Below are 21,512 nucleotides of genomic sequence, written 5' to 3'. Positions count from 1 at the left end.
TACAAACAAGCAAAAGCTAAGAGAATTCAGCACCACCGAACCAGCTCTACAGCAAATGCTAAAGGAACTTCTCTAAGTGAGAAACACAAGAGAAGAAAAGGACCTACAAAAACAAACCCACAACAATTAAGAAAATGATAATAGGTACATATCGATAATTACCTTAAATGTGAATGGATTAAATGCTCCAACCAAATGACACAGGCTCACTGAATGGATGCAAAAACAAGACCCATAGATATGCTGCCTACAAGACACCCACTTCACACCTAGGGACACGTACAGACTGACAGTGGGGGGATGGAAAAAGATATTCCATGCAAATGGAAATCAAAAGAGAGCTGGAGTAGCAATACTCATATCAGATAAAATAGACTTCAAAATAAAGAATGTTACAAGAGACAAGGAAGGACACTACATCATGATCAAGGGATCAATCCAAGAAGAAGATATGACAATTATATATGCACCCAACATAGGAGCACCTCAATACATAAGGCAACTGCTAACAGCTATAAAAGAGGAAATCGACAGTAACACAATAATAGTGGGAACTTTATCACCTCACTTACACCAATGGACAGATGATCCAGACAGAAAATTAATAAGGAAACACAAGCTTTAAATGACACAACAGATCAGACAGATTTCATTGATATTTATAGGACATTCCGTCCAAAAACAGCAGATTACACTTTCTTCTCAAGTGCACATGGAACGTTCTCCAGGATAGATCACATCTTGGGTCACATATCAATCCTCGGTAAATTTAAGAAAACAAATCATATCAAGCATCTTTTCCGACCACAACACTATGAGATTACTATGAGAAATCAATTACAGGGGAAAAAAACGTAAAAACACACAAACACATGGAAGCTAAACAATACATTACTAAATAACCAAGAGATCACTGAAGAAATCAAAATATACCTAGAGACAAATGACAATGAAAACACGACGATCCAAAACCTATGGGATGCAGCAAAAGCAGTTCTAAGAGGGAAGTTTAGAGCAATACAAGCCTACCTCAAGAAACAAGAAAAATCTCAAATAAACAATCTAACCCTACACCTAAAGGAACTAGAGAAAGAGGAACAAACGAAACCAAAAGTTATAGAAGGAAAGAAATCATAAAGACCAGAGCAGAAATAAATGAAATAGAAACAAAGAAAACAATAGCAAAGATCAATAAAACTGAAAGCTGGTTCTTTGAGAAGATAAAATTGATACACCTTTAGCCAGACTCATCAAGAAAAAGAGGGAGAGGACTCAAATCAATAAAATTAGAAATGAAAAAGGAGAAGTTACAACAGACACCGCAGAAATACAAAGCATCATAAGAGACTACTACAAGCAACTCTATGCCAATAAAATGGACAACCTGGAAGAAATGGACAAATTCTTAGAAAGGTATAACCTTCCAAGACAGAACCAGGAAGAAATAGAAAAGATGAAAAGACCAATCACAAATAAGGAAATTGAAACTGTGACTAAAAATCTTCCAACAAAAAAAGTCCAGGACCAGATGGCTTCACAGATGAATTCTATAAAACATTTAGAGAAGAGCTAACACCCATCCTTCTCAAACTCGTCCAAAAAATTGCAGAGGAAGGAACACTCCCAAACTCATTCTATGAGGCCACCATCACCCTGATACCAAAACCAGACAAAGATACTACAAAAAAAGAAAATTACAGACCAATATCACTCATGAATATGGATGCAAAAATCCTCAACAAAATACTAGCAAACAGAATCCAACAACCCATTAAAAGGATCATACACCATGAGCAAGTGGGATTTATCCCAGGGATGCAAGGATTCTTCAATATACGCAAATCAATCAATGTGATACACCATATTAAAAAACTGAAGAATAAAAACCATAGGATCATCTCAATAGATGCAGAAAAAGCTTTTGACAAAACTCAACACCCATTTATGATAAAAACTTTCAGGATAGAAAGCGGGCAAAGAGGGAACCTACCTCAACATAATAAAGCCCATCTACGACAAACCCACAGCAAACATCATTCTCAGTGGTGAAAAACTGAAAGCATTTCCTCTAAGATCAGGAACAAGAAGGATGTCCACTCTCATCACTATTATTCAGCATAGTTTTGGAAGTCCTAGCCACGGCAATCAGAGAAGAAAAAGAAATAAAAGGAATACACACTGGAAAAGAAGAAGTAAAACTGTCACTGTCTGCAGATGACATGATACTATACATAGAGAATCTTAAAGATGCCACCAGAAAACTACTAGAGCTAATCAATGAATATGGTAAAGTTGCAGGATACAAAATTAATGCACAGAAATCTCTTGCATTCCTAGACACTAACAATGCAAGATCAGAAAGAGAAATTAAGGAAACAATCCCATTCACCACTGCAACAAAAAGAATAAAGTACCTAGGAATAAACCTACCTAAGGAGGTAAAAGGCCTGTACTGAGAAAACTGTAAGACACTGATGAAAGAAATCAAAGATGACATAAACAGATGGACAGATAGACCATGTTCTTGGATTGGAAGAATCAATACTGTGAAAATGACTATACTACCCAAAGCAATCTACACATTCAATGCAATCCCTATCAAATTACCAGTGGCATTTTTTTACAGAACTAGAACAAAAAACCTTAAAATTTTTATGGAGACACGACAGACCCTGAATAACCAAAGCAGTCTTAAGGGAAAAAAACGGAGCTGGAGGAATCAGACTCCCTGACTTCACACTATACTACAAAGCTACAGTAATCAAGACAATATGGTACTGGCACAAAAACAGAAATATAGATAAATGGAACAGGATAGAAAGCCCAGAGATAAACCCATGCATCTATGGTCAACTAATCTATGACAAACGAGGCAAAGATATACAAAGGAGAAAAGACAGTCTCTTCAATAAGTGGTCCTGGGAAAACTGGACAGCTACATGTAAAAGAATGAAATTAGAATACTCCCTAACACCATACACAAAAATAAACTCAAAATGGATTAGAGACCTAAATGTAAGACTGCACACTATAAAACTCTTAGAGGAAAACATAGGAAGAACACTCTTTGACGTAAATCACAGCAAGATCTTTTGTGATCCACCTCCTAGAGTAATGGAAATAAAAACAAAAATAAACAAATGGGACCTAATGAAACTTCAAAGCTTTTGCACAGCAAAGGAAACCATAAACAAGACGAAAAGACAACCCTCAGAATGGGAGAAAATATTTGCAAACGAATCAACGGACAAAGGATTAATCTCCAAAATATATAAACAGCTCATTCAGCTCAATATTAAAGAAACAAACATCCCAATCCAAAAATGAGCAGAAGACCTAAATAGACATTTCTCCAAAGAAGACATACAGACGGCCACGAAGCACATGAAAAGATGCTCAACATGACTAATTATTAGAGAAATGCTAATCAAAACTACAATGAGGTTATCACCTCACACCAGTTAGAATGGGCATCATCAGACAATCTACAAACAACAAATGCTGGAGAGGGTGTGGAGAAAAGGGTACCCTCTTGCACTGTTGGTGGGAATGTAAATTGATACAGCCACTATGGAGAATATGGAGGTTCCTTAAAAAACTAAAAATAGAATTACCATATGACCCAGCAATCCCACTACTGGCCATATACCCAGAGAAAACCGTAATTCAAAAAGACACATGCACCCGAATGTTCATTGCAGCACTATTTACAATAGCCAGGTCATGGAAGCAACCTAAATGCCCATCCACAGATGAATGGATAAAGAAGATGTGGTGCGTATGTATATACAATGCAATATTACTCAGCCATAAAAAGGAATGAAATTGGGTCATTTGTAGAGACGTGGATGGATCTAGAGACTGTCCTTATTTTGAACATTAGTAAGTAGAAAAAAAATCATGTATTTTTCTTGCCTTTCCTGTACAAACTGTATATCAACGTGATAAAATAACTGCTGAAGGAAAAAATGCTAATAAAACAACAGAAAAAGAATCAGGTTTAGGTAAGGGGGTTGTTGTAGACTAAGAGAGTGTGTTTTATCTGTTAAAGATACACACTGAAGATTTTAAGGCTGAAATTACATGATTGCTGAGATTTGCTTTTAGAATATTCCCCCCAAAGGAAAAACAGTATGGGGGATAAATACACAAAGCAAGATGCTAATAAATGTTGAAACTGATGATGAATGCTTGTGGAGACTCATTGTATTACTCTCTCTGCTTTCTTTGTAACTTTGAAATTTTCCAGAATAAGAAGTTCAAATATACATGGAGAGAGAGTTTATCTTACATACGGCCAAATTTTCTGCTGGAAACATTATTTTATAATCAGAAAGGAAGTGCCTGAGATACTTCTTAAAATACAGAATCTCAGGCCCCACTGCAGACTTACTGGATCAGAATCCGAAGATAAGGCATAAAAAAGTCTGCTTTCTTACCGCTTCCCCTGTGAATCCACTGCAGCCCAGCACAAGTCTGCACCCAGCGGTTGAGATTAGATGACCCTACAGGCCTCACCCTGAGATCCTAGGGCTCTTAGCCATCCCTAGACTGCGCTACCTGTAGCTCTGAGAACAGTTTTCAGCACAGTGGTTGGCAGGGGGTGCGGGGAGTCAAGCTACAGAGTTTGGAGGGGCCAGTACCCATAAGGAACAGGATACAGGGACAGGAAATTCTGCCTGGACACGGTAGCATGAGGGCAAGAAGGCATCAATAGACCTTTCCAGGATTAGAGAGACCTGGGCATATTTTAACGCTGAGGGCAAAAGCTGTTGGAGAGAAAGACTTAAGATAGGAGACCAATACTGGGGGCTCCAGCCCCATGATGGCAGGAGAACAGGGAAGCCCCAGTGGGAGAGGCTGGGTTTGGAGCAGGAGGGATGAGACAGCCTTGGGCTAAGGATGTGGAAGTTGTAAGAGTGACACCCATGATGATCTAGAACTCGTCCAGTGCAGTAGCCGTGAGCCACAAGTAGCTGCTGAGCACTGGAAATGTGGCTGGTCTGAACTGAAATGTGCTGTGAAAATATAATACACAATGGATTTTGAAAATTTAGTAAAAAGAAAACCAGTGCAAAATACCTAATTAACACTGATTACATGTCAAATTGATAGTATTTTGGATATATTACAGTATATTATTAAAATTGATTGTATCTGTTTCTTTTTGCATTTTTTAATGTGACTCCTAAGGGATTTTTAACTGCATGACCGGCATGATACTTCTAGTGATCAATGCTGTTCCACAAGTTATGGAAGCCGGAACAGGGAGAAAAAGGTAAGCCCCGCCAAGGAGCCCTAGCTATCTCAAAAAAAATGAAACCCGTTTCTATTACCCCAGAATCTGCCTCATTCAGACCAAGGTTTGGCCAAATTCATGAAAAAACTCCTTGCTCAGCCGACTACTTAACAGTACAAACAGAATGACAGTGGAAAGCGTACACAATCTGTTCTCAGACACCACTGACATATAGCAATTAATTCAGTGATGATGTGTCCTTATCTGTGGATGAGGCTGGGCCCTCAAGACCCTGCCGTGGGAAGGAAACCACCAACCAGCAAGCAATCCAGAGGAAGGTTCAGAGAAGGAGACAGACGGACAGACTGGCCTTGGCATTATCCACACTCAAACGAGGGGAAACACGTGCTGGGGCAAGTCGGTCCTCCCCCCCGAGCCACCCAGTCCTCCTCAAAGGCCTCTGGGCTCAGGTCTGCGTGCGTCCCCACCCCACCTACACCCCGTCCACAGCCGGGGGTGGGCAGCAACGTACTTTCTGGGTGCCGCCTCCCCCTCCCTCAGTGTATCCGGCATCCTTCCTTCCTCCCTCCCCCAACCAGCCTCCGCTCTGCGGGATGTGCTCCGGGTGCTTTCCAGCCCGCAGGCCACCTTTCTGCTCCGGAAGGGAACGCAGCAGCCGACGTGGGTGTTTGCCTGCGGGGCGTTATCTAAGATCAACACTGGCAGCTCCTGTCTCCAGGGCCGGGACTGAAGGAGGCCTCACGTCTCTGTGGGGCCTGGTCACCATAGTCCGTTTGGGGTTTTTTGGGGCGGGGGGGCAGAGGGGGCCACGCTCTGAAACAGTTGCAGGCCTTCTCTAGCATCTCCCTACCTGCTCCACCTTCAGCCCTTCTGAGCCCCGAGGCCCAGAGGCATCAGCTCAGGTGGCCCGCAAGAGCGAAGGCCTCCAGGTGACACGCTTACACTCTGCTGGGACTGCGGGAGGATTCCGGCCCCCCAGTGCACTGGTGGTGAGAAGTTTTCCAGCAGGAGGTACTCAGTCCCCACATTCTACTGAGGGGCTCAGTCCAGCCCCTCTCGGGCACCCACTGTCCCTAGAGTCTCCACAAGGGTCCAGTGCCCCCTGACGACCATCTCAGGCGGTCATTGGATGACCAGCGTTCTGCTGGCTCCCCTGCCCCATCCCGTCCTGCTCAGGAGCCTGGCTGGGCATCCGGGCACTGCCACTGAGGGCTGCGTGGCTTTGGGGAAAGTGTGGTCCCTGTGGCATTCAGGTTTTCTCCCCGTGAAATAAGGGTGCAGCTTCCCAGGTCTTTAAGGTCGTGTTCTGTCACTCCTCTGCTCAAGAGCCTTCAGTGGCCTCTCTCTTCCAGATCAAGCCCAAACTCCTTGGGCCACCACAGCTTCCAAACTGCTTATCCCAGCCCCGCACCTCCGTCTAGGCCTTTTCTTACAACCCGCCCCATTACCACCCTCCTCTGAGCACCCAGCCTTCTCACTGGGGCCACAAACAGTCTACACCCACGCCTGCTGTTCCCCTCCGCTCCTGCCCCTCTGCCTGCAGCGGTGCCCTCCCTTCAAAGCCCTGCTCCACTTCCGCCGCCTGGATCATGGAGCCCTTCCTACCCTCCCAGCCCGAGCCCAGCCAGAAGTGAGCTCCTCCTCTGGAATGCTAGAACGTCTACGCAGACAACTCACCGAGCCCTTAGGAGTCACCACCTGGGCATCCCGTGGGATGAGCCGCTGCGGGCACGTAAGGAATCCCCCACGTGGTTGATGCACTCTTCGTCCGTGAACATCTGACGTGGCAAAGGCTGGCCAGGGTACAAAAAACAGTTGTCATCTGCATGGTACTTGACAGGTTATAAAGGATTTCACACCCATCACCTCAGTTAATCCTCAGAGCCCCTCTGAGAGGCAGCCGTGAGCAGGGGGACGCTTAGTGATCTGCGTAAGGCCAATCTGTGTGTGGTAGCACCAGGTCCCGGCTCTCCTGCCCCCAGGGCACTCTGCTTCCTCTCAGAACCTGGCTGGGCGAGGGGAGACAAGCGCACACATTAAGAAAGACCAAGCTGAGCGCAGCCATCACCACCACCCAGAAGAGAGGACTGGAGTCCATCCCTGTTGGAGATGGTCCCTGCCCTGCTCCCCCGCAGTTTCCTCCTCCGAAAAATGGGGCTTCTCTCAGGGACGTGTGAGAATTCCAAGAGCCGGGCTGCCATGAGCTCGAGGATCCCGCAAGCCAAAAAAAAGAAATGCATGACCACACACCTGACTACCTGACCGTGCAGTGACGCAGCTCACCGAGCCCTTGCTTCTGAAAGCATCTGCCTCTAAGTGGTAATCACACTTTGAAAGGCATTATCCCCACTAGAGGAATCTAAGGTACTGGAGAGCAGGTGAACTACTTGGGTGGAGGGAGAGAGGAAGCAGAAGTCCGCCTCCAGTGAGCCAGCCACTCGCTCTGATGCAGAGACCCACACGCGGGCCTGGAGCTGAGGCACGTCCCAGCTCTAAAGCTTAGTAGGGGTGCAACCCTGATCATCACTAGCCAGGCCCACCGCCCTCTTCTCAACACCCAGCGGAGGCACCAAGACTCAAACATAGGCAGGGGGCCCAAGAAACCAGCTCCTGACCTGCTGGAGAAGCAGCCAGACGGGGCTCCGGGGAGGATGGGGGCCAGGCCCTGGGGGGAATGCTCGTCACCTGATGCTCCTCCACAAAGACAAGCCCTTACTCCTTTCTCAAGGGACACACAAGCCTTCTCTCCCACTTGCCTAGGTCATTCACTCCAGAAACAGAGGTTAAGCACCCACTCTGGTCGGGCTCTCTCACCTGTCCCAGGCAGCATGGTGGGGTGGAAAGCTTGAGGCCTTCAGGCTCAGACCTGAATCTGAACACCACCTGTCTGGTCCAGCCCACGACACTGAACTTCTCAGGCTCCTCCCATGTAAAACACCCACCTCCCCGGGTCACTGTCAAGATTGAACACAGTATCTCCCGTTGCGGACACCTGCACATAGTAGACATTCAATTATCCTGACAGCCACCATTTACAGCATTCTTGCTGTGCACCGGCACTGTTCTAAATACTTCTTACATGAACTTAATGTAATTTCAGTGAATTTTCACAACAGACCCACTTCAGAGGGGGAAAACTGAAGTTCAGAGGGATTTAGTGACTTCCCAAGGTCACACAGCAAACACGTTTCTGACTCACTTAGAGCTGTGGGTTCAGGCCCCCACTCCCCCATGTTCTACACCTTCCCAACCAATGTCACCCCCTTGCACTGCTTCCTGGGGTATAGGGATTACTTTTGTCTCTGTTTTTTTATTTTCCTTCGTAACACAGGAAATAAAGAAACAGACTCAAAGATTTAGGGGAAAAAATTATGATTACCAAATAAAAAAGCTGCGGAGAAGAAGAGATCAATTAGGACGATGGGATGAACATCTACACACTAATATATATAAAATAAATAATCAACAAGGAAATACTCTATAGCACAGCCCACTGTAATAACCTATATAAGAAAAGAATCCAAAAAACAATAGATGATATGTATGTGTATAAATGAATAATGTTGCTGTACCCCTAACACAAACACAATGTTAAACATCAACTATACTCCAATAAAAAATAAAAGTTTAATTTTAAAAAATGAGTCCGCTATTCCCCTCAGGCCCCCGTGACCGCTGTCACATCCCTAAGCAGACTTGGGTCCCAAGGCTGAACTGTCATGGGGCCGAGGGAGCTGGGGAGGATGTGGCAGCTATGATCCCCCTTGGTCTCGAGCGCCTGGTAACCCCTAGATGGGACCACAATCTTTAGATCCTGGTGGCCCCTCTTGAAGCTAAACCAAGGCTACAGGACCCAACAGCCCGGTTGAACCTCGGGCTGAAAGACATTTGAAAAGTCACCAGGTCTCCATGGCCTCGGATGCTGGGGATCCCACCTCCAGCCTCCTTCCTTAGAGTCACCCCACCTAAAAAGGACAACCCCTCAGCATAGCAGTCTGGCGGGGGGGTTGGGATATATCTGGGAGTCACAGGGTAAGGAAGAAGGAGTAATGAGACACACACCCTTGGGTGTTGGTGCTGGCACATTCCACTCTTATTGACAATCCAGGAATACAACTTGCCCTAAGGCTCTGATCATCCCAGTAACCAGAGTGGGACATGAAGAAATTCTGCCGCCTTATGGCCATTACCTGTAACTACAACTTTCAAACCACTGCTTAAGGGCACTTAATGTTCACAAGGGCTGCCGTGCTGTATTAATAACACCTGCTCTAATAAATGTCCCAGGGTAGGTCATCGAATGAGAATTCAAAAACTGGCAAACTTAACAACAAACCGATTTTAAGAGTTAAATTTTAATCACGTTTACAAAAGAAAGAAAGAAAAAAGCATATGAAAAGATGCTCCGAATTACTACTACTTAGAGAAAAGCAAATCAAAACTACAACCAGGTACGACCTCGCAGGAGTCAGAATGACCGTCATCAAAAACTCTACAAACAATAAATAATGGAGAGGGCGTGGAGAAAAGGGAACCCTCCAGCGCCATTGATGGGAAAGTACATTGGTAACAGCCACCGTGGAGAACAGTACAGAGGTTCCTTAACTACAAGTACAGCTACCATACGATCCATAAATCGCACCACTGGGGTTACATGCAAAGGAAATCATAATTGGAAAAGACGCTTCACCCCAACGGTCACTGCGTCACTGTTTACAACACCCAAGACTCGCAAGCAACCAAAATGTCCATCGACCGATGGATGGATAAAGACGTGGTAAGTATGTACAAGAGAGTACTACTCAGCCTTCGAAAAGAATGAAATAATTCCATTTGCAGCAATGTGGATGGACCTAGAGGTGATCATATTAAGAGACCTTAGACTGAGAAGGACAAATATCATATGATATCTCTTATAGGTGGAATCTAAAACTTTATACAATTGAACTAATCTACAAAACAGAGAGAGACTCACAGACCTAGAAAACAAGCTTAGGGTTACTAAATCGGAAAGGTGGGGGAGATAAATGAAGAGGTTGGGATTAACGTATAATCACTAATATTCATAAAACCGATAATTAAGAAGGAAATATTGTAGAGCACAGGGAATTCTACTCAACACTCTGTCATAACCTATATGGGAAAAGAATCCAAGTGAGTACAGATATATGCATATATATACTGAATCATGTTGCTCTACACCTCAAATAAACATAACATTGAAAATCAACTATACTTTAAAATAAAATAAAAATTAAATTAAAAAAAAGAAAAAATGCCTAATAAACTCCCCTCAGGCCATGGCAATCTAGGCTATTATCACATCCCTGGAGCCTAAGAAGTCTGGGTCCCAAGGCTGGCCTGTTGTGGGGCTGACAGTTTAGAGCACGGAGTATGCAGAGCATGGTTCTGGTCCTAAGCGACCCTGAACCAAGGATCACCTTTCACCAGAGGCCCTGGGACACTGACCCGAAGCAGCAGTCGCACCAGTAGCTGGGATTTACTGAGGCCTGAGCGAAGCAGCACAGAAAACCTGTGTAGGCGCATACCCCCGACTTACTGATGAGGAAACGGGCAAGAAGGTCAAGAGCTGCCCTGGGCTGTCCACCGCCACATGCCAGACACAGCGTTGGCATCCTAATCCGTCTCAGCTCAGAAATCGGAACTCTCAAGGCTGGAATCCAGGACCTGGTGCTGGGGCTCCTCAGCCGTAATCAAGGAGTGGAGCTCATGCCAGGCCTTTATGTGCGCACACACCGATGAAAGGTCAGGCCGCTCACTGCAGGAGGCTGTGTGCACAGATAAGTGTGGACCCCTCTTCTGCCTGTTCTTTGTCCATTTTTCAGCAGCAGAATCCCTGTTGTGAAATAAATCTTAGATCATAACATGTAAAATTGGAAAAAGTGTAACTACATTGGTTCAAGTGAGGATAGAGGGGCCTGGCCCACTAGACCTCCCAAGGCATTCCGCAAAATCCTACCTTCCCAGAACAATAGGAAAATTGCTGCTTCTTCCCTTCCATTATTCAGATGCGAAAAGAAAGGCCAAGGAAGCACCTTTGCTCGGGCTTCTCAATGGACACAAATTACACTGAATTCTAGTTAGCTCTACCTATCTGCCTTCCTTAACAAGCTCTGTGCTCCCAAGGGCAGGCCTGGTCCTCCTTATAGTGCCTGCTACCATCTACAAATGAATAATGAGAAGGGACTGGTCCCATGTCACACAGTGGGTTAGTGATAGCTTATTGGGCTCCTGGCCATAGGCTGTGTTTATAGCTTACACCATCAGTTCAAATAATCTGGAAGTAAATGAAATTACCACTGTCAACAGTTTATGCTTAGGGTGGTAACATGTTAGCCATTCCTGGTGTAAGGGAAATACCTCCAATTTGTTACAACAAAACAGGCCAACCAAGTGCAATGCCATGTTGTGTCCATCTTCAGGGCAGTTGCCAAGCCCAAATGAGAGGAATGTAAGGGTAATTTAAAAGATAGAGAGAGAATTCTAGTTAGGGCAAGATGGCAGTAGCAGCCACACTGATTTTCAATCCTTTCACAAAAGCAAAGCAACTAGGATAGCAAAAGAAACCCCCGGATGACATTCAGGTAGCTCCTCAAACTCTGAAACATCAAGGAGTAGGGCCAAACCATTCATAAGGGGGAGATTTCCACTTCCACACATGAAGGATTCACAGCTCCATGAGTTTCCCTCACGCCATTAACAACTAGAAAAACACAAAATCCATGAAACAACTGCTTTCCGATGTAGGACAACAGGCAGTGTTTGGAAGAAGAGGAAAAAGTGGGCGTGGGAGGGGAGCACCACAATTGCGGCAGCTTTCTTCCTAGAGGCGGTTCCCAGGAAAGGGCAGGGAAACAGAATCCAGAGCAGCCTCACTGAGTTAAAAAGACACATGAGAGTTCAGAAAGGCAAAGGTAGCATTTACACAGCAGAGTACTAGAGAAAAGGGAGCTGCTCAGAGACAGCCAGCTCCTGGGATGTTCAGGAGGGTCTCTTAGACTTTTGACCAAGTACTAAGCTGCTTATGGGAAGGGTGAAACTCTCGTGACTGAAAAGCGGTAGACCAAACAATTCCTGGAACTCAACAGAGGGCGAGTAGTTCATGTTCCCAAGAACCAGAGTGCAACAGCTTCACAATACAAAGGGCACTGGGTCGAGTCCTAAGAAAGATCATGCATCAATGGTGTATCTTCAATCAAGTCTAGAGTAAAGGCTGCTCTGGACGTTAAAAGCAAGCCTTGAAAGCATCAAACTGATCCACCAATAATTTCACTTCCTGCCAGATCAAAGCCCAACATTCTTTAAAGGAATAACAAGGAAATTCAGCATGTGACAGCATAAAATTTACAACGTCCATCACCTAATCCAAACTTACTGGGCAGGCAAAGAAGCAAGCAAATGACCCATAACCAGGGGAGGAAAAAGCGAATAGCCACAGACTCAGAAAGGAGAGAGACGATGGAATTAGCAGATGACTACCTTAAAAACAGCTATTATATGTATGTTCAAGAATGTAAAGGAAAATGAACATAAGAAAAATGGGAGATATAAGCAAGTTGCAAATGGAGTCTCTAGAAACGAACAATTAAATATCTGGAGTGAAAAATACACTGGATGGCAGTAAAAGCACATTAGACACTGCCATAGGAAAAATCAGTACATCTGAAGACAGCAATAGAAACTATGCAAACTGAAGCACAGAGAGAAAAACTGGCAAGACAAAACAAAACAAAAGTAACAGGCAACTGTGACTACAGTATTAAGTAGTCTAAAATATGTGTAAGTTGGATTCCAAAGGAGACAGAAAAAATGTTTAGAGAAACAGCCAAAATTTCTCAACTGAATCTGAACTATAACCCTACAGATTCTAGGAAATTAAAGAACCCCAAGCAGAAGAAAATACACATACACACACACAATAATAAGACTGAAATTTTTTTTTAAATTATATAAGCATCCAGAAAAAAAAAGGCATATTACATACAGAGGAAAAAATATAAGAATGACAGCCATTTTCTCATTAGAAATTATACAAATCAGACTTCCCTGGTGGAGCAATGCTTAAGAATCTGCCTGCCAATGCAGGGGACACGCGTTCAAGCCCTGGTCTGGGGAGATCCCACATGCCATGGAACAGCAAAGCCTGTGCACCACAACTTATCCTGAGCTCTAGAGCCCGTGAGCCACAACTACGGAGCCCGCCCACCACAGCAAAGAGGAGCCCCCACTCACCGCAGCTAGAGAAAGCACACACGCAGCAACAAAGACCCAATGCAGCCAAAAATTTAAAAGTATATATAAATTTTCTAAAAAGAAAGAAATTATGCAACTCATCAGAAGATTAATGTCTTTGAAGCACTGAGAGAACAAAAGCCCGTCAGCTTAGAAATCTATACCTGGTGAAAACATCTTTTTTAAAAACGTGAAATAGAGAGTTCCCTGGTGACCTAGTGGTTACGATTCACTGCCATGGCCCAGGTTCAATCCATGCTCAGTGTACTGAGATCCGGCAAGTGGCACGGCGCAGCCAAAAACAAAAACGGTGAAATAAAGACTTTTTCAAGTAAAAACTGAAAGACGGAATTACCAGCAAAGCTGCAATACTACCAGATGAAAATCTGAACCTATACCAAGGAATAAGGAACACCTGAAATAGTAAATTTCTAAGCAAATATAAGACTTTTTAAAAATTTCTTTAACCCCTCGAAAAATACTAACTATCGAAACTACATCGTGGGGCTTAGAGCATATAGAAATAAAATGTGTGACAATAGCACAAATAATGGGAGTAGGGAAATCAAAGTATTCTGTTTCAAGGGTCTTACAGTATCTATGAAGGAATATCATATCTGTTCAAGATACGTTGTCGTGAAATTGTGTTTGTAAATCCTAGGTCAAGCACAAAAGAATAAACCAGACAATATAGCTAAAAAGCCAGTACTGATTAACATGATACCATAAAAATAGGCCAAAATGGGCATGAAATGAGAAAAAGAAAAAAAAAAAGGAACAAAGAACAGATGGGTCAAATATGAAACAGATGGTAGTTTTAAACCAAACTATACAGGTGATTACAATAAATATCAATGGTCTAAAAAGTCCCTGGTCAAAAGAGATTACCAGAATGGATTTTAAAAAACAAAACCAAACTATATGCTGTTTATACAAAACCTACTTTAAACATAAACACACAGATTAAAACAATGGAAATGATTTAGAAGAAAGATATCCTGTATACACACTGATCAAAAGAAAGATAAAGTGTCTATATTAATATGAGATAAAACTGGTTCCAGAGGGCTTCCCTGGTGGTGCAGTGGTGAAGAATCCACCTGCCAATGCAGGGGACACGCATTCAAGCCCTGGTCTGGGAAGATCCCACATGCCACGGAGCAACTAAGCCTGTGCGCCACAGCTACTGAGCCTGCACTCTAGAGCCCGCAAGCCACAACTACTGAAGCCCGTGGGCCCAGAGCCTGTGCTCCACAACAAGAGAAGCCACTGCAATGAGAAGCCCGCGCACCACAACGAAGAGTAGCCCCCGCTTGCCGCAACTAGAGAAAGCACGCACGCAACAAAGACCCAACGCAGCCAATAATAATAAATAAATAAAATAAATTTATTAAAAAAAAAAACTGGTTCTAGAACAAGAAATTTCTGATAAAGTAGACTTTAGAACAAGAAATACTTATAAGGGAGAAAAAAGGGCATAATGATAAAAGGGTCAATTCATCAAGAAGCCAACAATCCTAAATATGTATGCACTTAAAATAGAGCTTCAAAATATCTGAAACAAAAACTCACAGAACTGAAGTCACTTACAATTCCACTTGGAGATCTCAACACTCCTCTTTCAGTAGTAGAAAACATAGGATCCTAAAAAACAGTAAAGTTACAGAATACATAAACAAACCTATCAATCAATTTGACCTAACAGGCACTCATAGAACATTCTACCCAGCAACACTTAAATGCATTCAAGTACATCTGGAACACTCATCAAGACAGACTAATTTCTGGACCCTAAAACAAACTTTAACACATCTAACAGAATTAAAATTATCTAGAACATATTCTCAGACTATAATGGAAGTAACCTAGAAATCAATAATAGAATACCTGGAAAATCCTCAAATATTTGGAAATTTAAGGAATACATCTAAATTACTCATAGGTGAAAGAAAAAATATCATAATAAAAATAGTTACCTATAGAGGAAAGAAGGAACAGAATGAAGGGGACAGGAATGGAAGATAATAGTCTCTGCATGTACCTTGTCTTATACTATTGACTTGGGAACCATGTAATGTTTAATAATTAACAAATAAAGGGGAAAAAAATCCCTAAAAACTGAAAATCAATTGGATGTAATGTGAGTTATATATCAAACCCATGGCATAACCACACAGAGAAAATACTTAACTCATTTGACTGTATATTCCTAAGGCTGCGTTTCGTAGTTTTGTGGTTTGTAGTAATTGTCATAGTCTTATTTTGAATGTATTATGTTGATACTGTAAGTAAGATACAGCAAGATAGAGATAATTTTGTTAATGTAATTAGAAACCAAGATTTTTAAGATAAAGGAAGGAATTTAAGTATAAAAGCCAAGAAGTGAAAGCACTGTGACCTTAAGTTTTACTTGGAAATAACTGTATTAACTCATGACCTATATTTCTCCTTCTAAAAACTATGTTTTTCTCATCTATGCACTGAAAAGGCCTAGAAGGAATACTAGTAGTTAGCATCCAATTTGTGGTCTTTAAAAACTATTTCCCACTAAAAGAAACCAAAACTTCTTAGAGAAATGGCAAATTAAGGTCAGAAGCAGGAAGGACACACACAACATGAGGCCAGGATTTCTTAATGAGACAGAAAGAAAACAAACTATTAAAAACGATAGGGTTGTGTCAAAAGCACACAGGAATAAACTCATCAAATATGGAAGCATTAAAAAGAAAACGACTATAATGGATTGAAACACTTATATTTTAAGAAAAAAATCCATGAGATTGGTTCAAGATGGCGGAGTAGAAGGACGTGAGCTCACTCCCTGTTGGGAGAGCACCGGAATCAAAACTAACTGCTGAACAATCATGGACAGGAAGACACTGAAACTCACCAAAAAAGATACCCCACATCCAAAGACAAAGGAGAAGCCGCAATGAGACAGGAAGAGGGGCGCAATCACAATACAGTCAAATCCCATAACTGTTGGGTGGGTGACTCACAAACTGGAGAACACTTATACCACAGAAGTCCACCCACTGGAGTCAAGGTTATGAGCCCCACGTCAGGCTTCCCAAACTACGAGTCTGGCAATGGGAGGAGGAATTCCTAGAGAATCAGACTTGGAAGGCTAGCGGGATTTGACTGCAGGACTTCACCAGGACTGGGGGAAACAGAGACTCCCCTCTTGGCGGGCACACACAAAGTAGTGTGTGCATCAGGACCCAGAGGAAGGAGCAGTGACCCCATAGGAGACTGAACCAGACCTACTGGCTAGTGTTGGAGGGTCTCCTGCAGAGGTAGGGGGTGGCTGTAGCTCACCATGGGGACAAGGACGCTAGCAGCAGAAGTTCTGGAAAGTACTCCTTGGCGTGAGCCCTCCCAGAGTCTGCCATTAGCCCCACCAAAGAGCCGGATAGGCTCCAGTGCTGGGTCGCCTCAGGCCAAACAACCAACAGGGAGGGAACCCAGCCCCACCCATCAGCAGACAAGTGGAACAAAGTTTTACTGAGCTCTGCCCACCAGACCAACACCCAGCTCTACCCACCACCAGTCCCTCCCATCAGGAAGCTTGCACAAGCCTCTTAGATAGCCTCATCCACCAGAGGGCAGACAGCAGAAACAAGAACCACAGTTCTGTAGCCTGTGGAAGGAAAACCACATTCACAGAAAGATAGACAAAACAGAAAGGCAAAGGACTTTGTACCGGATGAAAGAACAAGATAAAACCCCAGAAAAAAAACTAAATGAAGTGGAGATAGGCAACCTTGCAGAAAAAGAATTCAGAATAATGATAGTGAAGATGATCCAGGACCTCGGAAAAACAATGGAGCCAAAGATCGAGAAGATGCAAGAATTGTTTGACGAAGACCTAGGAGAATTAAAGAACAAACAGAGATGAACAATACAATAACTGAAATGAAAACTACACTAGAAGGAATCAATAGCAGAATAACTGAGGCAGAAGAACGGATACGTGACCTGGAGGACGGAATGGTGGAATTCACTGCCGTGGAACAGAATAAAGAAAAAAGGATGAAGAGAAATCAAGACAGCCTAAGAGACCTCTGGGACAACATTAAACGCAACAACATTCGCATTATAGGGGGTTCCAGAAGGAGAAGAGAGAAAAGACCTGAGAAAATATTTGAAGAGATTATAGTCAAAAACTTCCCTAACATGGGAAAGGAAATAGCCACCAAAGTCCAGGAAGCACAGAGAGTCCCAGGCAGGACAAACCCAAGGAGAAACATGCCGAGACACACAGTAATCAAACTGACAAAAATTAAAGACAAAGAAAAATTATTGAAAGCAGCAAGGGGAAAATGACAAAAAACATACAAGGGAACTCCCATAAGGTTAACAGCTGATTTCTCAGCAGAAACTCTACAAGCCAGAAGGGAGTGGCATGATATAATTAAAGTGATGAAAGGGAAGAACCTACAACCAACATTACTCTACCCAGCAAGGATCTCATTCAGATTCGACGGAGAAATCAAAAGCTTTATAGACAAGCAAAAGCTAAGAGAATTCAGCACCACCGAAACAGCTCTACAGCAAATGCTAAAGGAACTTCTCTAAGTGAGAAACACAAGAGAAGAAAAGGACCTACAAAAACAAACCCACAACAATTAAGAAAATGGTAATAGGAACATACATATCGATAATTACCTTAAACGTGAATGGATTAAATGCTCCAACCAAAAGACACAGGCTCACTGAATGGATGCAAAAACAAGACCCATAGATATGCTGCCTACAAGAGACCCACTTCACACCTAGGGACACGTACAGACTGACAGTGGGGGGATGGAAAAAGATATTCCATGCAAATGGAAATCAAAAGAAAGCTGGAGTAGCAATACTCATATCAGATAAAATAGACTTCAAAATAAAGAATGTTACAAGAGACAAGGAAGGACACTACATCATGATCAAGGGATCAATCCAAGAAGAAGATATGACAATTATAAATATATATGCACCCAACATAGAAGCACCTCAATACATAAGGCAACTGCTAACAGCTATAAAAGAGGAAATCGACAGTAACACAATAATAGTGGGGGACTTTATCACCTCACTTACACCAATGGACAGATGATCCAGACAGAAAATTAATAAGGAAACACAAGCTTTAAATGACACAACAGATTAGACAGATTTCATTGATATTTATAGGACATTCCATCCAAAAACAGCAGATTACACTTTCTTCTCAAGTGCACATGGAACGTTCTCCAGGATAGATCACATCTTGGGTCACACATCAAGCCTCGGTAAATTTAAGAAAACTGAAATCATATCAAGCACCTTTTCCGACCACAACACTATGAGATTAGAAATCAATTACAGGGGAAAAAAACGTAAAAACACACAAACACATGGAGGCTAAACAATACGTTACTTAATAACCAAGAGATCACTGAAGAAATCAAAGAGGAAATCAAAATATACCTAGAGACAAATGACAATGAAAACACGACAATCCAAAACCTATGGGATGCAGCAAAAGCAGTTCTAAGAGGGAAGTTTATAGCAATACAAGCCTACCTCAAGAAACAACAAACATCTCAAATAAACAATCTAACCCTACACCTAAAGGAACTAGAGAAAGAGGAACAAACGAAACCCAAAGTTATAGAAGAAAACAAATCATAAAGACCAGAGCAGAAATAAATGAATTAGAAACAAAGAAAACAATAGCAAAGATCAATAAAACTGAAAGCTGGTTCTTTGAGAAGATAAACAAAATTGATACACCTTTAGCCAGACTCATCAAGAAAAAGAGGGAGAGGACTCAAATCAATAAAATTAGAAATGAAAAAGGAGAAGTTACAACAGACATGGCAGAAATACATAGCATCATAAGAGACTACTACAAGCAACTCTATGCGAATAAAATGGACAACCTGGAAGAAATGGACAAATTCTTAGAAAGGTATAACCTTCCAAGACTGAACCAGGAAGAAACAGAAAATATGAACAGACCAGTCACAAGTAAGGAAATTGAAACTGTGATTAAAAATCTTCCAACAAAAAAAGTCCAGGACCAGATGGCTTCACAGGTAAATTCTATAAAACATTTAGAGAAGAGCTAACATCCATCCTTCTCAAACTCTTCCAAAAAATTGCAGAGGAAGGAACCCTCCCAAACTCATTCTATGAGGCCACCATCACCCTGGTACCAAAACCAGACAAAGATACTACAAAAAAAGAAAATTACAGACTAATATCACTGATGAATATAGATGCAAAAATCCTCAACAAAATACTAGCAAACATAATCCAACAACACATTAAAAGCAAAGTAAACCATAAACAAGACCAAAAGACAACCCTCAGAATGGGAGAAAATATTTGCAAATGAAGCAACTGACAAAAGATTAATCTCCAAAATTTACAAGCAGCTCATGCAGCTCAATAACAAAGAAACAAACAACCCAAGTCAAAAATGGGCAGAAGACCTAAATAGACATTTCTCCAAAGAAGATATACAGATTGCCAACAAACACATGAAAGAATGCTCAACATCATTAATCATTAGAGAAATGCAAATCAAAACTACAATGAGATATCATCTCACACCGGTCAGAATGGCCATGATCAAAAAATCTAGAAACAATAAATGCTGGAGAGGGTGTGGAGAAAAGGGAACACTCTTGCACTGTTGGTGGGAATGTAAATTGATACAGCCACTATGGAGAACAGTATGGAGGGTCCTTAAAAAACTACAAATAGAACTACCATACGACCCAGCAATCCCACTACTGGACATATACCCTGAGAAAACCATAATTCAAAAAGAGTCATGTACCAAAATGTTCATTACAGCTCTATTTACAATAGCCAGGACATGGAAGCAACCTAAGTGTCCATCAACAGATGAATGGATAAAGAAGATGTGACACATATATACAATGGAATATTACTCAGCCATAAAAAGAAACGAAATTGAGTTATTTGTAGTGAGGTGGATGGACCTAGATCTGTCATACAGAGTGAAGTAAGTCAGAAAGAGAAAAACAAATACTGTATGCTAACACATATATATGGAATCTAAGAAAAAAAAAAAAAAAGGTCATGAAGAACCTAGGGGTAAGACGGGAATAAAGACACAGACCTACTAGAGCTTGGACGTGAGGATATGGGGAGGGGGAAGGGTAAGCTGTGACAAAGTGAGAGAGTGGCATGGACATATATACACTACCAAATGTAAAATAGATAGCTAGTGGGAAGTAGCCGCATAGCACAGGGAGATCAGCTAGGTGGTTTGTGACCACCTAGAGGGGTGGGATAGGGAGGGTGGGAGGGAGGGAGACGCAAGAGGGAAGAGGTATGGGAACATATGTATATGTATAACTGAATCACTTTGTTATAAAGCAGAAACTAACACACCATTGTAAAGCAATTATACGCCAATAAAGATGTTAAAAAAAAAAAGGATCATACGCCATGATCAAGTGGGATTTATCCCAGGGATGCAAGGATTCTTCAATATATGCAAATCAATCAATGTGATACACCATATTAACAAACTGAAGAATAAAAACCATATGATCATCTCAATAGATGCAGAAAAAGCTTTTGACAACACCCATTTATGATAAAAACTCTCCAGAAAGTGGGCAAAGAGGGAACCTATCTCAACATAATAAAGCCCATCTATGACAAACCCACAGCAAACATCATTCTCAATGGTGGAAAACCGAAAGCATTTCCTCTAAGATCAGGAACAAGACAAGGATGTCCACTCTCACCGCTATTATTCAGCATAGTTTTGGAAGTCCTAGCCACAGCAATCAGAGAAGAAAAAGATATAAACGGAATACAAATTGGAAAAGAAGAGGTAAAACTGTCACTGTCTGCAGATGACATGATACTATACATAGAGAATCTTAAAGATGCCACCAGAAAACCACTAGAGCTAATCAATGAATTTCGTAAAGTTGCAGGATACAAAATTAATGCACAGAAATCTCTTACATTCCTAGTCACTAAC

At 42.3% G+C, this 21,512-nt stretch overlaps 1 long non-coding RNA gene across 1 annotated transcript in view; it reads right to left on the bottom strand.

Moving 5' to 3' along the window:
- LOC309639054 overlaps nucleotides 1–21,512 on the bottom strand; it is a 34,401-nt gene that overhangs the window by 7,915 nt on the left and 4,974 nt on the right. The window contains exons 3-4 of the long non-coding RNA XR_014251432.1: nucleotides 15,104–15,157; nucleotides 6,938–11,117 (exon numbers count right to left, since the gene is read on the bottom strand). This is a non-coding gene — a long non-coding RNA (uncharacterized lncRNA). The remainder of the gene's footprint in view (nucleotides 1–6,937; nucleotides 11,118–15,103; nucleotides 15,158–21,512) is intronic.

This window comes from Balaenoptera physalus (assembly GCF_965194825.1).
Source record: "Balaenoptera physalus genome assembly, chromosome: 11".
Classification (NCBI taxonomy): domain Eukaryota; kingdom Metazoa; phylum Chordata; class Mammalia; order Artiodactyla; family Balaenopteridae; genus Balaenoptera; species Balaenoptera physalus.
Note: the sequence above shows the minus strand (reverse complement) of the source record. Positions and strands in the feature narration are given on the sequence as shown.